General features: G+C 42.0%; 1 protein-coding gene across 1 annotated transcript in view; it reads left to right on the forward strand.

Annotated features, from left to right (window-relative positions):
- LOC118556295 overlaps positions 1-18,537 on the forward strand; it is a 97,379-nt gene that overhangs the window by 23,634 nt on the left and 55,208 nt on the right. Inside the window, exon 2 of the mRNA XM_036130203.1 lies at positions 13,556-13,627. The gene's annotated coding sequence lies outside the window, so the exon portion shown is untranslated. The remainder of the gene's footprint in view (positions 1-13,555; positions 13,628-18,537) is intronic.

Below are 18,537 nucleotides of genomic sequence, written 5' to 3' on the forward strand. Positions count from 1 at the left end.
GGTGGGCTCCGGGGGGGCACAGAGGGAATCTCGTGTTGTGGATTTCCACTTTATAAACGTCATTATCGTCTTCCACCGACCCAGGGATGCTCCGCTGTTCAGCGCCGACCCCAATTTTTGTCGGGAACCTTGATTCGTGATTCTCGAACGTAACTGGCAATCGTGTCAACAAAAGGGACTCTTATTATTTTTTTCCCCTTTTTTTTTTCTTCCTTTCTCAGAGTGGAGGGTGAGGCGTGGCTGCATGTGCATCTGTGTGCGTGCGCCGACTCGGTAATCCTTCTCGCCCGGAACCATCAGCATCTTTCCTCCAAACAAAGTTTTCCGACCGTGCCTCTGCCAGATTGGAACTGTGTCGAACATTAGTGTAACAGCTCACACTCCTAGAATACAGATTTGTTCTTGAGTGCGCGCCAAAAGGCCTCTATATTTTATGAGCCCTCTCTCTACCAACACAACATCTTGAGACTAATTATCATGGTCGCACTCAGACACAAAGCTCGTTTATTATTGCATTGACATCCCATTTGTTTTGGCCTGGCCTACATGGCTGGGATTCGGAAGCGCTCAGGAGCCGCGCTTTGAACTTGACAGAGCACGGTTCAGATGGAGGATCTGCTCCACTCTGTGATGCATGTGCCGTGGCACGCTAAAAGCTTTTTTTTTTTTTTAAGAGTCTTGTCATTTGTCTCTTATCAAGTGGACTTTAGGCTTTTATTTTATTTTTTTTCCCCCCGTCTTTGCCATGTGGGAGCTGCTCACCTGGGAGTCAGACTCAGTTCCCGAGAAGCAATTTTGCACATCGGCCCTGTCCTAGAAATGCCTTGATACTTGTATTATCATACCACCCCTCCACCCACCTTATTGTATCTGTTCTCAGATTTCAACTATTTTTATACATGGTGCAAGACTATTTTAAGACCCTGAGAAATGTTGGTCTCAAAAATGGAAATGGAGCATGCAGATGGGGTATAGAAGTAGTCACTGATTTAGAAGAATAATTTTGCATTTTAAATCAGAAAATATCCCTTTATCCAGGACTACATAAATAACTGTTAAATGCTTTCGTCAGATTTGCTCGTCCTGGAAGGCTGGTTCCTGTTTCGACGTGTCGTCAGGCCAGAGGCTGGGTATACACATGGACATGTTGCCAGTCAATGAGAAGCTCCAGTCATTTAACATTTTCAGATATTCCCTGGTTGAAGCCACTTTGCAGTCAATCCTGGCAAGCACATTAAGGAACATATTCCAAGCAAACTGTCAATCTAATCCTGGCTCAGAACGGAGAAACAGACTAAAAACACATTGAATATGTGTTAGTTAAGTCTCTTAAACCTTTGGCTTTGAAAGGGTAGATCAGTCATTTTGCTATGTTAAAACATGACAGCACGGTGGACACACACACACACACACACACACACACACACACACACACACATATATATTGCAAAGGTATAATTTTTCTTTTACCAGTTTTATCTTACATAATCTTGCAAATTATTGGGATTTCTTGGGATAGACTACGACAAAGAAGCACATAACTGCAAAGCAGCACCAAAAATATACTCCACACATAAAAGTCTCAAAAGTATGGCATGCAATTGCTTTTTACCCTCCCTCATCACCCAAAAATGTCTGTTTTGTATGACCTCCTTTTACTAACACTGCTACAAGTATATATCTCTACCAGCTTTACAAGATGGACAGTGTCTGAAGAGCAAGTTTCGAGTCTTGCCACAGGTTCTTAATTGGATTTAGATTTGGACTTCCACTGGGCCTCTCTTAACACGTCAATATTCTTTGATCCAAACTGCGCTGTTGTGGCTCTGGCCGTATAAACCTCGTTCAGCCCCAGTCTCAAGTCTTTTGCTGACTCCATCAGGTTTTCTTTCAGGATAACCCTGTCTCATCTAACCAGATGAGACAGGAGTCTCCTGCTCTGCCCTACCGCTCTTATGGCAAAAATGCAAAACGACCTTCTGACTTTCTTCAAACAATGGCTTTTTAGGACCTGGCACACGTCCGGGTGTTGGTAGGTTTCGAACTGTGCCAAACTCTTTATATACTTTCTGATAATAGACTGATATGATATATTCAAATCTAAGTATATTGTTCTGTAGTCGAAACTTCCTTTAAATCTCTCCACTACTTTATTCGCTGCAAAAACAGAACTAAAAGTAAGCAAAAATGTTTCTTGAAATCATTGTATATTTTTCCTTGATTAGAGTAGGTAAATAAGACTATTTGCCAATAGAATAAGATTTTTGCACTTAAAATAGGAACAATTCATCTCCATCGTCTTATTTCAAGTGCAAGATGTCTAATTATCTTATTTTAGAGATGAATTGTTCCTATTTAAGTGCAAAAATCTCATTCCATTGGCAAATAGTCTTATCTACCTGCTCAAATCAAGGTAAAATACACTAATTTCAAGAAATTTTTGCTTATTTTTAGTTCCCTTTTTGCAGTGTTCCTGATCTCTTAGCTGTATTCACACTGAGATTAAATTATACACTTGTGGTCTTGTGGCGGTCACCTACATGTCCTCATTATAGATATGTAGGTGACCTATGAAAGCAGTTGGTGGTAGTGAATTGTATTTATGTCTACCGGGGTAAATGGGCCAGGTTACAAAGCAACAAGTAGAGTGAATTTGGTGTAGCTTGATTTTAAAGAGGCAGAACAGTTCACTCACTGCAAAAACGGATCTAAAAATAAGTAAAATTTTCTTAAAGTGAGTGTATTTGTCCTTGATTTGAGCAGGTAAATAAGATTATTTGCCAATGGAATGAGTATTTTGACCCCTAAAATAAGATAATTAGACATCCTGCACTTGAAACAAGATGATGGAGATAAGTTGTTGCTATTTTAAGTGCAAAACTCTTATTCCATTGGCAAATCATCTTATTTACCTGCTCAACTCAGGGACAAATACACTCATTTTAAGAACATTTTACTTATTTTAAGTTCCGTTTTTGCAGTGCTCAGTCTCTATCTTTCTCATCAGCTCTGAAGTCGGGACTAAGCTCTAATCCCTGTCACAAATGTTTGTTTTTGACGACATCATTTCCAGTCCAGTTCCTCATCTCCTTACAGCAACCAGAAGTAAAAGAAAAAGTGCGTTTAGAAACTAAAACGTGTGCTTGAAACTATTCCTGGACATGTCTCAGTCCATGGGAGGAATATAATATTTTGTCTCATCTCACTCCTCTTTTAGAAGCAATTATAGCTTTTCTCTCACATCACTCAGCGGTTCCCGTGGCTCCTCTCTGTTTACCCCCATGAATGACACATAATTTAAAAGTTGTCACCTATCATAAATTCAAGTATGACACTGCAGGGAGACTGTTCCTTAGGCTGTGTGGGGCCTTCTTCCTTCCTATCCAGAAGCGAATAAAGCAGATTTATCTAAACATGACAACTGTGCATTGAAAATGTTTTGGGTCTCTTATCTTCCCCCCCCACCCCCCTTTTGCCACGGTAGCACTTTCAAGTTTTCCTCTTTTCTGGACACATGCCGTGACGATGACTGCGCTGCCCGTGTTCAGCTGACTCCCACGATCTGACTCATAAATTTTAAGGCTATTTATGTTTTACAGCCTTTCAGTCTGAAATGTTTTTTGTTCTCGGTTGGGAAGCTGAAATACCTCCGAACACCTAATCAGAATTTCTCAGCCTGACACGACCGACGCCCCCCCCGCATTATTTCAGCTTGCGTCGTTGTCGGCTGTACTCCCGTGCAGCCGGGGTGCCAGGCTCCTCTCGGAGGCTAGCCCTTCCTGTGTTCTCTTAACAACACACACGCTAATACATTCTGCTCCACTTTTGTCACAGTCCCTTTGTGTGCACCTGCGCCGAATATGCCGTGACACGCAATGTGGTAAATGTCAGCAGACGCACGGAGGAGAGGCGAGCGATCAGATACGCCTCTGATCCGTAGGTGCGCACGCGTATGGAGTCAATCAGATGTCTGTAAGTGGGGCTGCGCCTCTTTTGGCGTAATTACACGAGGTACAGCTGGAGATGAAGCCACAGCGTGGGGAGTGAGTGGGTGTTCGGGCGTGACACATCTGGGTAAAGTGACATGAGGAGGTCCTGATAGATTCGGGCTGAACGGGAGCTTGTTGCTGTTGTGCACTGTCACGCGGCGGCTTCTTCCACATGCCTGCCTGACGCTCCTGATAACTGTTACCTAGCCTGAAGCTCGTCTCCGTGTCTTTTCGTGCAGCTCAGAAGTGTGTATCCCCCCCTAACAATGCCATGCATGTCTTTCATTCGGGGCCTTTAAATAATTTTTTATACTGTTCCTTGTTGGGACGGATCACACAGATTACAGCTCCAGTGATGTCTGTAAACAACAATCTACACAAAAACAAAAGGATTCATATATACACTTAACCCCATACAAGCTTTTTTGAGCATTTATGGTCAAAACTGCCATATTTCATTGGTTTTGTGCCAAATAAGTGCCTACAGCACGCTCAAGACAATGCAGACTCTTTTCATTTGTTGTTTCGTGCGTCGTTCCATGATGGTGGAAGGACGTACTGAGTGCCACCAGAACAGGGATGTTCCTGTCTATCTTGAAGAAGCTCTGAAAGACTCAGCTCTTAAGAGTGCATCTCCTACCCCAACACCTACCCTGTGCTTCCGTACTCTCTCTGCTGCTACTCTCTCCTTCTTCTCTCCATATTACCTGACTAATGGTCTTCCGTCTAAATAGTCTTTTTTTTTTGTTAGTTTTCATAATAACTGCATCAATATATCCTCATTTGTAAGCCGATTTGGATAAAAACGTCTGATAGATCCTTAAACATAAACTAAGACTTGGCTTTTAAGAAAAAATGAATAAATGTTCAACATGTCAGGGGGGTCCTACAAGTTTGATGTTGGCTTCCTTCATCCCTTCCTAAACCCGCTTTGATGTGCAGTTGGGATCCTTGTCTGACTGGAGCACACAAACTGGTCCAGGTTTCAAACACCTGGCTGTTAATCTTAGGTGAGGTCAGAGAAATTGAAGGTTGTCCTCTTTCCATCCACTTTGTGCACTGTAAGTGAAACAGATCCTCAACATGATGCTTTATTGTAGGTACAGTGCTCATGGGCTTGAAAGCCTCACCATGCTCTTCTTCATTCTCTATTTGAACAAATTGCAGTTAAACTTGATCGATATTGAAGCAGATGCTTCTTCCCTGGTCTGTACCCACTCTGGATGGTGATACTTTTCAGCCAGTTCTGTGTAGCGCTAGGCTTGAGCTATAGTGGTTCCTGGGTTGTTCTTGAGCATTGTAGTGAATTCTTCCACATCTAAGGGTAGCAGCTTGGGTCACAGTGTTTAAACATGGGCTCAGTGGGTGCTTCAGCAAAACAGTGATCCCAAAGGCAGAGCTGAAACCATGATTTGCTGGATAAAGCAAGCTAACATTAAGCTTCTAGAAAGGCCCTGACCAAAACCCTATTGAAATAGGCACAAACTCTTAAAAACAATTTCAGTTTTATCTGAATCTTTTAAATGAGCTCTATCATCAGTTCGTGCTGCAAATGTTAATTGTTCAAATGCATATTTAAAAAACACAAATTAATATGAGATTCCTGTGCATAGTAAGTGGACTTAGACTTCTGACTGGGACTGTGAGCAGGCAGACAGACACGTGTGTCTCTACTGGCAATAGGTCAAAAGTGCAGGCAGGAGTGTATGCCGAAATGCGCATGTGTGTGACATGATTTGTGAGTCCAGTGAAAGATGGAGGGTGTGAGATTAAAAGGACGCAACACAAGGACGTGAGAAAAGACCCGCCTAACGCCTTTGCATGTAAGATGGCAAAAAAAGCCCTCGGTTGATGAATGAAAGCGTCGGTGGCAAAAATGCAGTGTGACCGTGAGGATGACAGTAAGAGTGTCATTGAGCCCAAACAATTTCCCTTTTCTGTTTAATTTCATCTCTCTGTTCCTTTAGCCATGGCACGTCTCAAGGTTAGCTCCTCAGCTGTGCTGCGGGTATGTGTAGTGTGGTGAAATTTGGGATGTTTTGTGCTCGCGTAGGTCTGTGTGTGTGTGTGTGTGTGGGGGGGGGGGGCGTCCCAGTGGGAATTGCATTTCGGTTGTTCGAGCCTGACAGATAACAGCCCCCCTGTGCTCATCACATCAATTATTGAGGGGACGGGAAATTGATCGGCTCTAACAGTGAATGTTACTGGGCCTTGCTCGGCTCCTCAGGTTCTGTTTTTCCTCCTACTAACACAGTGCCCCCTACTTTATTCATCCTCCATCCATCTCTTCTTTCTGTCAGACTCCCCGCTTCCCGGGTTTTCAGTCTTCCTGTTAGTTTCTCAACCTCTGTGCCTGCCCCACTTCCTCAACAACGTTCTCTTTCTATCTATCTCATTTTTTTTTTTTTTGGTTGGTTTCTCTTGATATTTCTCTATATCCTACAGTCATGCTCAAGGGTATAGACAACTACTCTGACTCAGTTACCCATGTAATTCGACTTCTGGTTTTCTGGCAAACTTAGCTCTGTTGTGTGTCAACACTCCCGATTCTTCTTCACTTGTACAAGCCCTTTTCACCCCGCTTCATCCCTGCACCCTCTCCTCACCAGCTAAAACATCTTTGATCCATCTCCCTTGGAGCTCTCGCTCGCGCAAAGTCAAGTGTTTGGTCTTTCTTGGGTTGACAATGCCACTCGGAGCCACGTGCTGCTAGCCAGCGCAGATGTTTGCGTACCCAAGTGCGCGGCGCTGAAAAAAAGAGGAAGGCCTAATTTGAGCTCAGTTCATCGTAGCGAGATTGCCCCGCATTTATTGATAATTGCTTTTTTCCGTTTAAAGGGATGGGCGCTTAAACCGTCAGCCGGGTAAACATGAGAGATGCAGCTGTTGCCGCAATTAGCGTCTCACTTTCCCCTAATGAAAGGATTAATCCGCCAGCAAATCTCTCGGCTTCTTTTCAAATGCCAAGCCCCCCATTCAGCTCGCTGCCAGTGGAAGAAAGGCGGCCCGTGTCGAGCAAAATGGGACTATCTATAACCGGAGCCAAAAGTCGCATTCATCGGCTCAGCCTGGTGTCACATCATCTGGGTCCCTTTGCGCGCTGCGGAACAAGAGAAACCCTTAACCGACTGCTGTTTGATGATTTCCTGAGTGCTGCCTTTGCAATCGTCTGTTCTCGCAAGCGTGGCTCCTCAGCAGAGCCACCTCCGTCACCACGCCTCCCCCCCCCCCCGACCGTCTTTTCTTCCTCAACCTATTGAAAGCTCAGATCCGTACACTCCGGCCTTCAAAACACAACATAGCCTCCTGTCAAAATCCTTCGTAACGGACTGCTTTGTTTTCCACAGACATTTGGACGTCACTAAGAGAATAGCTGTCTTCTGCTGGAGAGATGTGTCTGGCCAGCCGGCAGTGAGTGACAGCCAACAGAGAATAGAGCAGAGCTTAGGCTAAACCTTTGGAGCCATTGATTGGACGTATTGATTAGTTTTCTTTCTCTGCAACATGGAGACAAAAGGCACAGGTGTGGAGATGACCGGCAAGATCAACTCCATTACAAATGCTTTTCTCCCCCCCCCCCTAGATCTTCTAGAGCCAGTGTTTACAAGAACAAAACCAAATAAATACGTAATTTACATCTAAACAGTTACCGTCTAATTCAGTCCAATTCAGAAAAGTCAGATTGCTTTGCAAAAGTATTCACACCCAGTGAACGGGTGTGAATACTAAGACACAAAGTGGCAGACCTAGTCTCCCTCTAAGAGTCACTCAAGCCCTTAATGTCGCATTTTTTTGGCAAGTGGTGTGCAATTGATCACAGGGGCTGTCACTTCGGCTCAGGTTCTTTCAGCCTGGCTCTTTGATTTTGTGGCAAGAACAAAGAGGCTACCACTTGGCAAGCGTACGCAGGTTAACGTTAGATATTAATCAACCGCAAGAACTGCCAGCTCTCACAATCCTACAACCGTGCAGATCTAACAAGAAAGTAAACAAAACACAGGCTGAGCTGATGTCGAAAGGGATTCATTCAACAAATCGGAATATTTTGGCATCCATTCCAAATTCAAACGCGGCTCTATTTTTCCTCCCCTCATAATTAAATAATAAATATTTTCACGATTTGGTCTATGGAATAATTGCTCCTATAAGGCACAAAAAAAGATTGGGCAGCATTTCTTTTGCTGTATCCCCAGATGAAACTACTAAATAGTAAACAAAGTAGATGGCAAGATTTAAAATAGGTCACCTTATTAACAGATTGGACGAGCTACAGTGTTCACTAATGGCTATTTACCTAGACACTGTTCTCCCTGAGAAAAGCAAGTTTTTATATTTAGGAAGCAAGCTGTAATGAAGTTTCAGTAAACAGTAACATTGTGGTTTAGAGCATTCAAAGTCATTTAAATCGAGGCTTTTCTAAGGGGTAAGTTTCTTAGAGTATTTCCAAGGTAACACAATTAGTGTTTACTAATAATAAGAAGTTGTTGCTATGGAATATAAATGTCCCTGTAATGATCAAAAGTATGTTCATTTGTATGAAGGCATCTAGTTTTTAAGCTGTTGCTTTAAGGAATGTTAACACCCACCCACCGACCCCACAGATTTTAGTTTTGCTGTAAAGTCTGACTGAAACATGCGGGATACGTCGTTTTACCAATAAACGTCGCGCTTCATAACAGGGAACTCACAAAGTCCAATTATAGCCCTGCTTTGTGTCGCTCATCAAAATGTCTTCTTCTATGAGATCTTTGTGAAGTCTCCATCAGAGCAGATAAACACATTGTGTGTTAAGTGAACACGACCTGCTCTGAGTCACCACAATTTCGTCTCTACCTCCAACCATCATTGTTGGGCTAATGGCGCGGGATGACAGAAGTACATCTAGTAAGTTTAATAGAAGGCTGACGTGTGTGTCATTTCGCGAGGCTCTTATTGTTCCCAGGCTCCCGGTTTGTCGCCGCTTGGTTTTCAAGATCCCCTCGAGCCCAACAGATAGGGAAGAATCGCCACGGAGTTCCATCTATTTAAGCCGTTTTTGTTCTTTACAACGATGTTCACAGTGAAAGTGAGACTTTATTAGCAGCTCTCTATCTGTTTGTGTCATCAACGGGCAGTCCATTTAGGGGAGAGCTGCACAGAGCAGCGCTGAAACGGCAGTCGTTAGATTTTATGATGATCAGTTGCCGAAGCAGAAGAACAGCTTTGTAAGTTTGGTCCTCTCATAAGTAGCTGGTATAACACTGAGTTATGCCATATGGACAGGTGTCAATAGGTCATATTAAAACCGGATAGGAAGCATGACTATGCTTAAAGTCTAAGTCTTGAACTGAAAAAATATCCTAAAAACCGTTGAATAACTTTCAGAACAAGGTAAACTTTGAATATTCATTTATCAAAAGTGTTCAAATTAAGTTTAAATATGAAATATCGCACATTTTTTACACCGATTAGGGTATTCCGCGTTTGAGGGCTGCCTCCGTTTACGATCGGCCATTTCCGACAGTGTGACGTCAGTTCAAGAACACCGAGAACGCGCGAATCGAACTTGCATAGAAACACACATTGTTTACATTGCCCAACCGGTACGGGGAACCAGGATATATGCATGTTTTCCGGGATCTTCTTTCACACACCAAATCTGCTGATCCACGTCTACTTTGAGCAAGCGCTTTTAAAAAAAAATCGCCGATCTAAGTCCACAATAAAATGCCTTCTAGGTGCGTAGTTGGTGGCTGTAGTGCAGACCGCGGTGAAGTTGGTTTGACATTGGACATTCAAGCTCCGCGGAGTCAGCGGGATCTAGCTCACTGTTGATCCGGTTGAAGGACTCCGATTTCGGCCAGCGTCTCTCAGCTGCTCCCTTCTCCCATACGCGGTGGGACCGTCAACAAATCTGATTTGATTTTTGTTTCTCAAGAGTGCTCCGCTGACTCCGCGGAGCTTGAATGTTCAATGTCAAACCAACTTCACCGCGGTCTAGTGCAGGCCAGAAAGTAGCGCTACATACTTGGCCGAAGGATCCAAAAGAAATGGGATAAATTCGTAAAAGAAACGCGAAAGGACTGGATTGCAGGCAGTAACGAAAGTGTTTTATGCAATTCACACTTCACGGCACGAGCGATGAAAGTCGTAGTGTTAGCAGACAGTGTTATTGCCGGATGCACGGTACTCGTTCTGTGTGTGACGTCACATACTGGATCGGCCGATTGAGGAATGTTTGGGCTCAATCGCATATACGGCAAGTTTTATCGAAATTACTTTCAAATGGCGCACATAATTCACATATAATATACATTTCTTTACTCTGGTGAGTATTTGAATGCATCTGCGTTAAAATACATTTTACGTGCGACTTAGACTTTAACCTAGCGCTTCAGCAATCTGCAGCAGTTGTTGCAGATCACGGAACATATTTGATAAAGCATCTATAACAATGTAGTACCAGTTCTGTCGCCAGGTCCATCGAAAACATTGTCTGCAGGGCCAATGTGTGACTTTATTAAATGCCGTCGCTGTATTTTCTGAGTTGGATAAATATTTGGAAACAACATGTTGAGGCTCATGTTGGGACACAATTTCTGTTACAGTAGAGCCAAACTAACGCTGCAGCTTTCAGAAAATCATGCTTGAGTGAGTCAAGTGAGGAAGTAATCATATAGACCTCGTTGTGTGTTATTCTACCGCAATTTAAAACTACTACATTTTCAAGCACATTAATGCCATTGATCGGACTGGGACTTGGTATTGTCGAGTGTGTATCAGCATTAGATCGTATTAAATGTGTTTTATACCGCAACAGAATTACATGGCACTGATTTAGGTAACACTATATATAGTTTTAACTTGCAACACTACCAGACGACAAAGACAAACTTGTTACAGAAAAGCCTGTTGTTCGCTGGGAGCCACAGGTCAATGCACCAGTGCTATTTGCATCCTATCATAAAGATTAGAGTGAAAAAAACAAACAAACACATTTAGCTTTTTGAAATGAGTCTGTTGCAAAAGATGGCCCTCCTGGCTCCCACCACCCCAGTGCACCCATATGTGGCTACAACCCACTCTATTTCAAACTGTACTTTGTTATTAGTCTATTGATTGTTTTTAAGAGCTCGGGATAAAGCCGCTATTACTGGTCAGAATATAGAGCCTAGTTAAACGTCTGCTCTCTCTGTTTTTAAGTTATTCTCTCTGTGCTCTAGGGGTTTGCAGAATGCCAGTTAACTCTATTATTTGAGGCAAAATAGGTGTTTGTAATAACAGCCTAGTTTTATTTTTACTACATTTATTCTTTTGGGCTATATAGGGGAAAATCCTATTGTTGGTCAAAGCTATTGACAGAAAAATGCCCGCATTGGGAACTTTGCAGCACCTGATGTCCACCTATCTCACTGTCGCCTCAGAACAAACATAAACCATAGAGAAATAATTATAAATGTCTCTAAGAACGGTATTTGTACTGGCTTTTAAAATGCTTATGCCAACTTGACAATTAAATGCTCTTAAAAGAAATTACTCAGCATCAGATAGTGAGCCATAAAAGGGACGTGTTTCAGACTTAGAGGAGCTCTTGTGTGGGCTAAATGAATTCCCATGCAAGACGAAACCAAAGCACACCAGCTGTGCGTGCTATTTACCTGTGATTTAATATTAATAGATCATTGATCCAATAAGTGGAACCTGTGAGACGCTGATGTTTGTTACACACATGAAATAAAATTACATTGCCTATAACGCTCACATCAACAAAAGCAATCGACAGGTGGGCGGTCGATACAAATTACATTTAAAAAGAAAATTACAGATATGTTCTATTTGTACCAAAAATCTAACTAAAATAATTTAAAAGTTTTCTTTCTTTTGAGGTACATTAACATGATGATTATGATCATCTTATTTCAGCCAGAACAATACTGCCAGCTTGCTACAAACGCACAGCATGTTGGATGTTTCATGTTACATATATTGTTTTATCTTTGCATTCTTTCTTAGCATCCCAAATTGGCTGCCATATAAGCACACACATCTGAATTTAGATTTAATTTGGTAAACATAAAGACTAGTGATGGGTTTATAAATAAAATGGGCTGGCACACTTAGGATGGGCAGCACAGGAGACTCATGGCAACATCAAAAGTGAAGTAGTATCACTATCAGGCAGTTGCTTGAGCATCCAGCAGTCATACTCTGAGTGAACGTCCCCAGATACCAAAGATTTCTTATAGATAAATTAAACATCGACTTCTAGACGATGGCAAAGCAGGATTACAGGTTTGCCGTTCCATGTGTTGGCTGCAGTTAATATTCCCGCCTGTTTAAAGTGGTGACTGTGACCGGGAGGCAGAGAACAGTACTAAATAGCTTACTGTCATGTTCCCAGATTAATTTGACTTCTGCATCCCCTAAAATGAGCGTTGGATGTGCTTTTGGCAGCACAGAGTGCCAATGCTGTAGAGCAGGGATGGGCAGTTCTATTCCTCGATGTTGTACTAGACGTTTCCCTGCTCCAACGATGGTTGTTTTGATTTGGGTCATTATCAGACTCGTGCAGAACTTGGAGACGGTATGAGGGGATAAACTAAATCATTAGTCAGGTCTGTTGAAGCAGGGACACGTCAAATCCACACACAGCACTGGACCTCAGCGACCAGAATCTCAATTCTAGAGATAGATGTGACTAATGGACTTTAGATTACTGGTAGAAGTGGTTTGGTGCCTCATGACTTGACACCATTACAGACATCCTCTATCAGCATCTCCCGCCCTCCTGAGACACCACCCTGGAACAGCTTTTCAACAAGGCAACGCATGTTGAAGTCCTTCCACGGCCAACCGGGTCATCTGATTTTGAAGATCTCTAAGATTGGCATGAAAGCAAACAGACAAACAAAGATGTGAGAACAGATGTGAGCCAGCTGGAGCAGGACATGGCTTTTAACTATGAGCTGCTGCTGGTATTCAGGTCCAGGGGAACTTGTACCATCCACCCGACATGGATTCTACAGTTTCCCCGCACTACCAACCATGTTCTCTATTTGATCTGATGCGGCAATCATTGCTGTTCAGCTACATTACCTTTCAACAATTTGCCTCCGTTTTATTTCAACCATGCCATGAGACCTTTCTTTATCGACTATACAATGTTACCAGATGCGGACTTTACTTCAGGGGAAGGTAGAAGAAAGAACATAGCACATGGTTTCTCAGGATTTCTTGTGTTATTAGACTCAAAAAGATGTTTCTAGTGGTTATTTAAGCTACTTTACATAAAACAGGTAGCTATTTTATTCATGGGTACTTCAACTCATACTCCCAAAAGCTAAACATAAACCTAAATCCGTGATGTTTTCTAACCACTTGTTATATAATTTCCTCCAGGTTCTGTTCACCCTCATTGTTTAGGCAACTATTGCACTAAATATTAACACTTTTAAGGCACTTAGATCTAACCGCCTCATATGTGTAAAATGTATTTCTCCCTTTTATGGCACAGTCTTTTTTTTATTGGATCCAGTTGCTTTTTCAGAGGCTGTCTAAACAGTTATCCCTATCTTCTGTTTTTGCAGCTTTTCCAATACTGATTGAACAGAAAAAGAGCATGAAACAAAGCCACCTGGGGAAAATCTATGGACTATAAGGTAAGAATATGTGAGACTATTTGGTAGCCAACAGCTAATCAATTAAAATGCTGTCTTCCCCGTTTTAAGATAAGGTCTGTTTTGTCACATCTTAGCCTTTTTCCTTCTATCTAAGGTCTGGATATCTCCACAAACTTGCTCATTAAGAAATAGCGGCTTTTTGATGTGGTTTTGTTTCTTTCTACCTCAATACAGATCATAGATGTTTGAATAAAATCTGTTTTCGCGAAATCCCACTATTATTGTTGGTGACTGTGGCGCAGGAGCTGAGGCGTTTGTCCCGGGTTGCCAGTTTAAATCCCAGCCCTAACCATCTCTGTCGTCATGTCTTCAGGGAAGACCCTTTACTTGCTTTTGTGCTGGACAGAGGGCCCGTCGGCACCAATTGATGTGACAGAACTCTGACCAATCAGTGCTCTTTGGTGTGATTGGTCAGAGTTTTCACAGGCCTGCAGCTTCCACAGATATCGTTTGTTTTTTTAAACATCCTTTCTCTGAGTACATAATGTATTGACTACTTTCAGGATGGAAGGATGATTTACCCAGTATAACTAAAATCGTATCGAAACACGATTACCAACTATAGCTTTAATGTAACCCTTAACTGTACAATATTTTTGAAAAAAATTTTAGTTACCTTCATAATAACGAACATGCAGTAGTTCCCCATTGATCAGCCGAATATCCATCTTTTCGATTTTACTTGACTCCTTTTAGGTTTTGGGAAAGGAATAAACAACCTCTAATGGTTCGGGATAACACATTTCTGGATTTTACTTTCCCTACTAACAACGTTTATTAATGTTTGCCGATGACACTGACCACAGTGAGTTCCTAATGGAACATCCTGGGATCTTGTTGGAGGGAAATAGGGAAGAGCTTCTGTAGGTAAGGGGCACTGCTCTTTGGGAAAATTTACAATCGCTGATCGGTCAGCTACTGATGAGCCTCCAAGATTGATTGACTGGCGGCGTATGGCAGCCTTGCGTCTGTCAGTCTACCCCAGGGCATCTGTGGCTACAATGTAGCTCATCACCGCCACTGTGTTAATGGGTGAATGACTGAATGTTGTGTAAAGCACTTTGGGTCAGGCCTTGATAAAGTGCTGCACAAGTACAGCCCTATTTGGTGCTATTTTTCAGCTCTTTCAATCTAAGTTAATGTCTAATATAAACATTCTGATAAAAAAATAAAATGGACCATTTTCATTCAATTTGATTATCGTTATCTGAGCTTTTATTATTTTACGTCTCAGATTTGGTCACATTTGCGATGCTTCTCTGTGTGATCTGAACAAGGGGTATTTGGGCGAGGGATCAGATCTCAGCTGTCGCACGGATACATAAACAGTAATTGTCTTGATCCCTTGTTCGCACACATCTTTATCTCTGTCATCGTTAGTCTCGTCTTAAGGCTACCTACTTCTCCACAATCCCCTCCATCTATTCATCCGCTGTAATTTAGAGCTCCCGCACTGACCCCAGCGGTAGCCGGCTCATCTTAAAGCCCAAGATTACACAACTGCCCTTCTCCGTATCTCTGCCACTTCATCTCCTACTCTCCGGCTCTCTCTTTGCTAATCCAAGTATATTATCTCTCAGCTTTAACTGTCTCCCAACTGTCTAATTCATTCCTCTTACCGTCTGTCCCTCCCACCCACCACAGGAACCCCCTTCCTCCTCCTCCTCCTCCCCCCCCCCGCCATCTTTCTTTGTACTTTGTTCTTTATTTCTTTTTGCATTCAGGGTTTTAGATTGAGTTTATTGCTATGACAGGCAAGCATCAGCAGAAGCCGCAGCGTTTAATGGGTGCAAGCACGCACCACCAACACGCACGCTGGTTCGTGTAGTTCAGTGTGAAGCAGCACAAGCAGCAGGGTCAGCACACACACACACACAACCACACACACAACCACACACACACACAGTCTCTTTCACAGCTGAGTGAGCATCCTGCTCCCTACGTGCTCCCCTTCTCTCTGGCTGTGAAGGAGCAGGGAAGGAGAAAAAAATGTCTGGATTGGGCTTCAGCTGATAGTAACTAATGACTGTCTGATTAGTTCATTAGTCTGGCACTTCATCTCCTGGCTGCTGGAGTCATAGTGGTTTACTTTTTTTTTTTTTTTTTTTACTGTAGACTAACTTCGTGCACTAAAGCCACCCACGATCCTCCAACTCTTTCTCCCTGGCTTTGTTTTCCTACATCATATGATGTTTTTTTGAGCAAAGCAAGATGTTGCCGTCTTGGAGAACGTCCCAGGCTGCTTGTTGAATATTCTCCTTTTGTCTTTACCCGTATCTCTGGTCTCAGCTGGCCAACTGCTGCGAACAGCTGAGCCTCACTTTCATTGCTCCATATTAAGAGCCAGCAAGAAACCAGATAGGGCCAGATTCCCTGTTTAGCAAGTGAAGTGAACAGGATTATCTGCCTCACAGCTGGGTAAATGTTCAGATTTGAAACGCGAAAATAGGATCCACCACGTTCTGGTGTCATCTACCAGGGAGGATTTCCAGCATCTTTGTTGGAGTTTGACAGAAACACTCACCTTGATCTCAGCCTCCCCTAGTTTTATCTGTGATGACATGACTATTTTTTATTTTTTATCAAATCCTGACAATATACCAATAAAATGAACCAAACAATCTGTCAAGAAACAAGTTAGAGGCAGACTGAGAGTGGGATTCTGCACGAAAACAGTGATATCACAAGTGAATGAAAAGCCTGAAGTCGGACATTTAAGATTTTCCTCAGTCAATTATTTATTCCTTAAAAACTGTCTCTTTCACACAAAAAATGTACTTGCAGCCTCTACATTTTTTTGAGATCATGTTTTTCCTCAACCAGTAAAAGGTAGTGCTTCACAATGAATCGGCTTACAATCATCATTGGGTATGAACATGGTTCATGCTCACGCTTGCTGCAGACCTTGGTTACCAAGATCATAAGGAGGAAGGGCCAATCTGATAGAAAGATGGAGAGGGTTGTGATAAACATCAGGTCCAACATGGCAGGTATGAGATAGTGGGGAGTAGAGAAAAGGTCATGACCTTTCCTGCCAGACATAGGCTGGCATGGCGTTCTCGCCTATTCTTTAGAGAAAACAGCATGGTTTAATGGTATCGCACATTTTCAAAAAAAAAGATTCAACAAAAACATATTATACAATCTTATTCCTTTTATTTAAAACAAAACAATAAAAAAAATCTTAAAATAATCATCTAAAAATTACAATTTTATGGCACAATGTAATGTAATGTAATTCCTGTTTTTCTATGCATCAACTTAAACAAAAATGCATAATAAACAGAACAGAGTATAGTTTGAATTAGTCTTTAAGTTCTTATTTCTTGCCTGTTATAACTTTTGTAGTTCCATTCTGTATAGAATGACTATTCTAAAAAGCTGACATTAGCTATTAATCAGGCTATCTGTTAAGGTAGTCAACCTGCAGTCAGCTGCTTTAAGGTACTTTCACACTGAACGCGAACACAGAGATTGGCGTGAGTGATTTACATGTTATCCCTAAGTAAACGCACATTCAGGAGCAAATTAACAGTTTTCACCACAAAAGACGCCTGTAGTTCATGTGCTGGAGGTTGATCTGTCCCCTAATGTGGGGGACAGATCCTCATACTGGGTCTTGGAAAGACAGAGGTACCGCTGGACATGACTGTCGACCAGACGGAGCTACCGATGGTGGTACTTGGCAAAAAGGGGGTGTTTCTGGAGGATCTGGTGGAAAATTCGCCTTGATCACAATCGGTGAACGTACCTTTACAGTAATTCCAGCTGTTACTTGCCGACTGTAGTTTTAAAACAATGGTATCCCAATAAGAGTGATAAGGGCACTCCTTCAGTTTTCATGTTTCCACACAATACCTTCTGTGCTTTGGGAAAAAATGTCCAACAGTTGAATTTATCTGTAAGGATGAAAGAAGTGTGGCACTCCTGGTTCAGGCAGCTGACCAGCAGTGCACATCAGCAGTTTTATTGAGGAGCAGCTCTGTGCTACTCCATGGTCCATAAAGCCCAAAACAACTATGGTCATTTCAGTTGTTTTGACTGATTTCTTATTTAAACGACTTTAAACTGTAGTAATGGTATGAAAAAAATGTGGTTTTCAACCAAAAAACATTTCTAACCTTGGCACAACTTCCTGTTTTTAGACCATGGCTTGACCTTTTTGAGCGACTGCCATCATGGGTCAAGGGTAAAAAAGAAAATCGTGAGTAAAAATAAAATAAAATGAAAGATAATAATTTTAATGATTTTTTTACTGTTGATGATTAAATAAAAATGCTTTTTCATAATCTTGTATGCTTTTAGGTACACAGTGAAATCACAGTAGGTTAGTTTGACTTGTAATCTGAGAGGTTTTCGATTGCAGCATCCTGTTGTCACATATTGATGTGCTCCTGGGCAAGGCATTGACCCCACGTTGCCTACCAATTTGTGCATCTGCAGATGAATGTCTGTGAGCTACTGAATGTGGCTCTACTGTAAAGTGCTTTGAGTGGTTGGTGGGAATAGAAATAGAACTACATAGCTTGAGTCCATTTATCATTTAAATGTTTCCCGTTTTAGGGAGTGAGAGAGAGATGTTTATAAAAAAAAATGTTTTCATTACTTTATTCAAAGTCAAAAATTAACATTACATACGTCTTCAATATTTCTTAGCATTGCCTTTAAATTGTAAGACTTGATTCACACATTTTGGCTACCTTTGCACGAGCTTCTAAAAATAGTGAGCTGTTATTTTGGTCAATTGTAATTTCAGGTTTATAGGCTGCTTTGCTCCACACCTTTTCACCTCTGCCCACTAATGCTATATGGGGTTGCGATCAGGCTTTGTGATTGCTCCTCCAAAACCTTAACTTTAATTTGAAGTGGCTATCAATTTAAATAGGATC

This window comes from Fundulus heteroclitus, unplaced genomic scaffold, assembly GCF_011125445.2.
Source record: "Fundulus heteroclitus isolate FHET01 unplaced genomic scaffold, MU-UCD_Fhet_4.1 scaffold_297, whole genome shotgun sequence".
Taxonomy (NCBI): Eukaryota; Metazoa; Chordata; class Actinopteri; order Cyprinodontiformes; family Fundulidae; genus Fundulus; species Fundulus heteroclitus.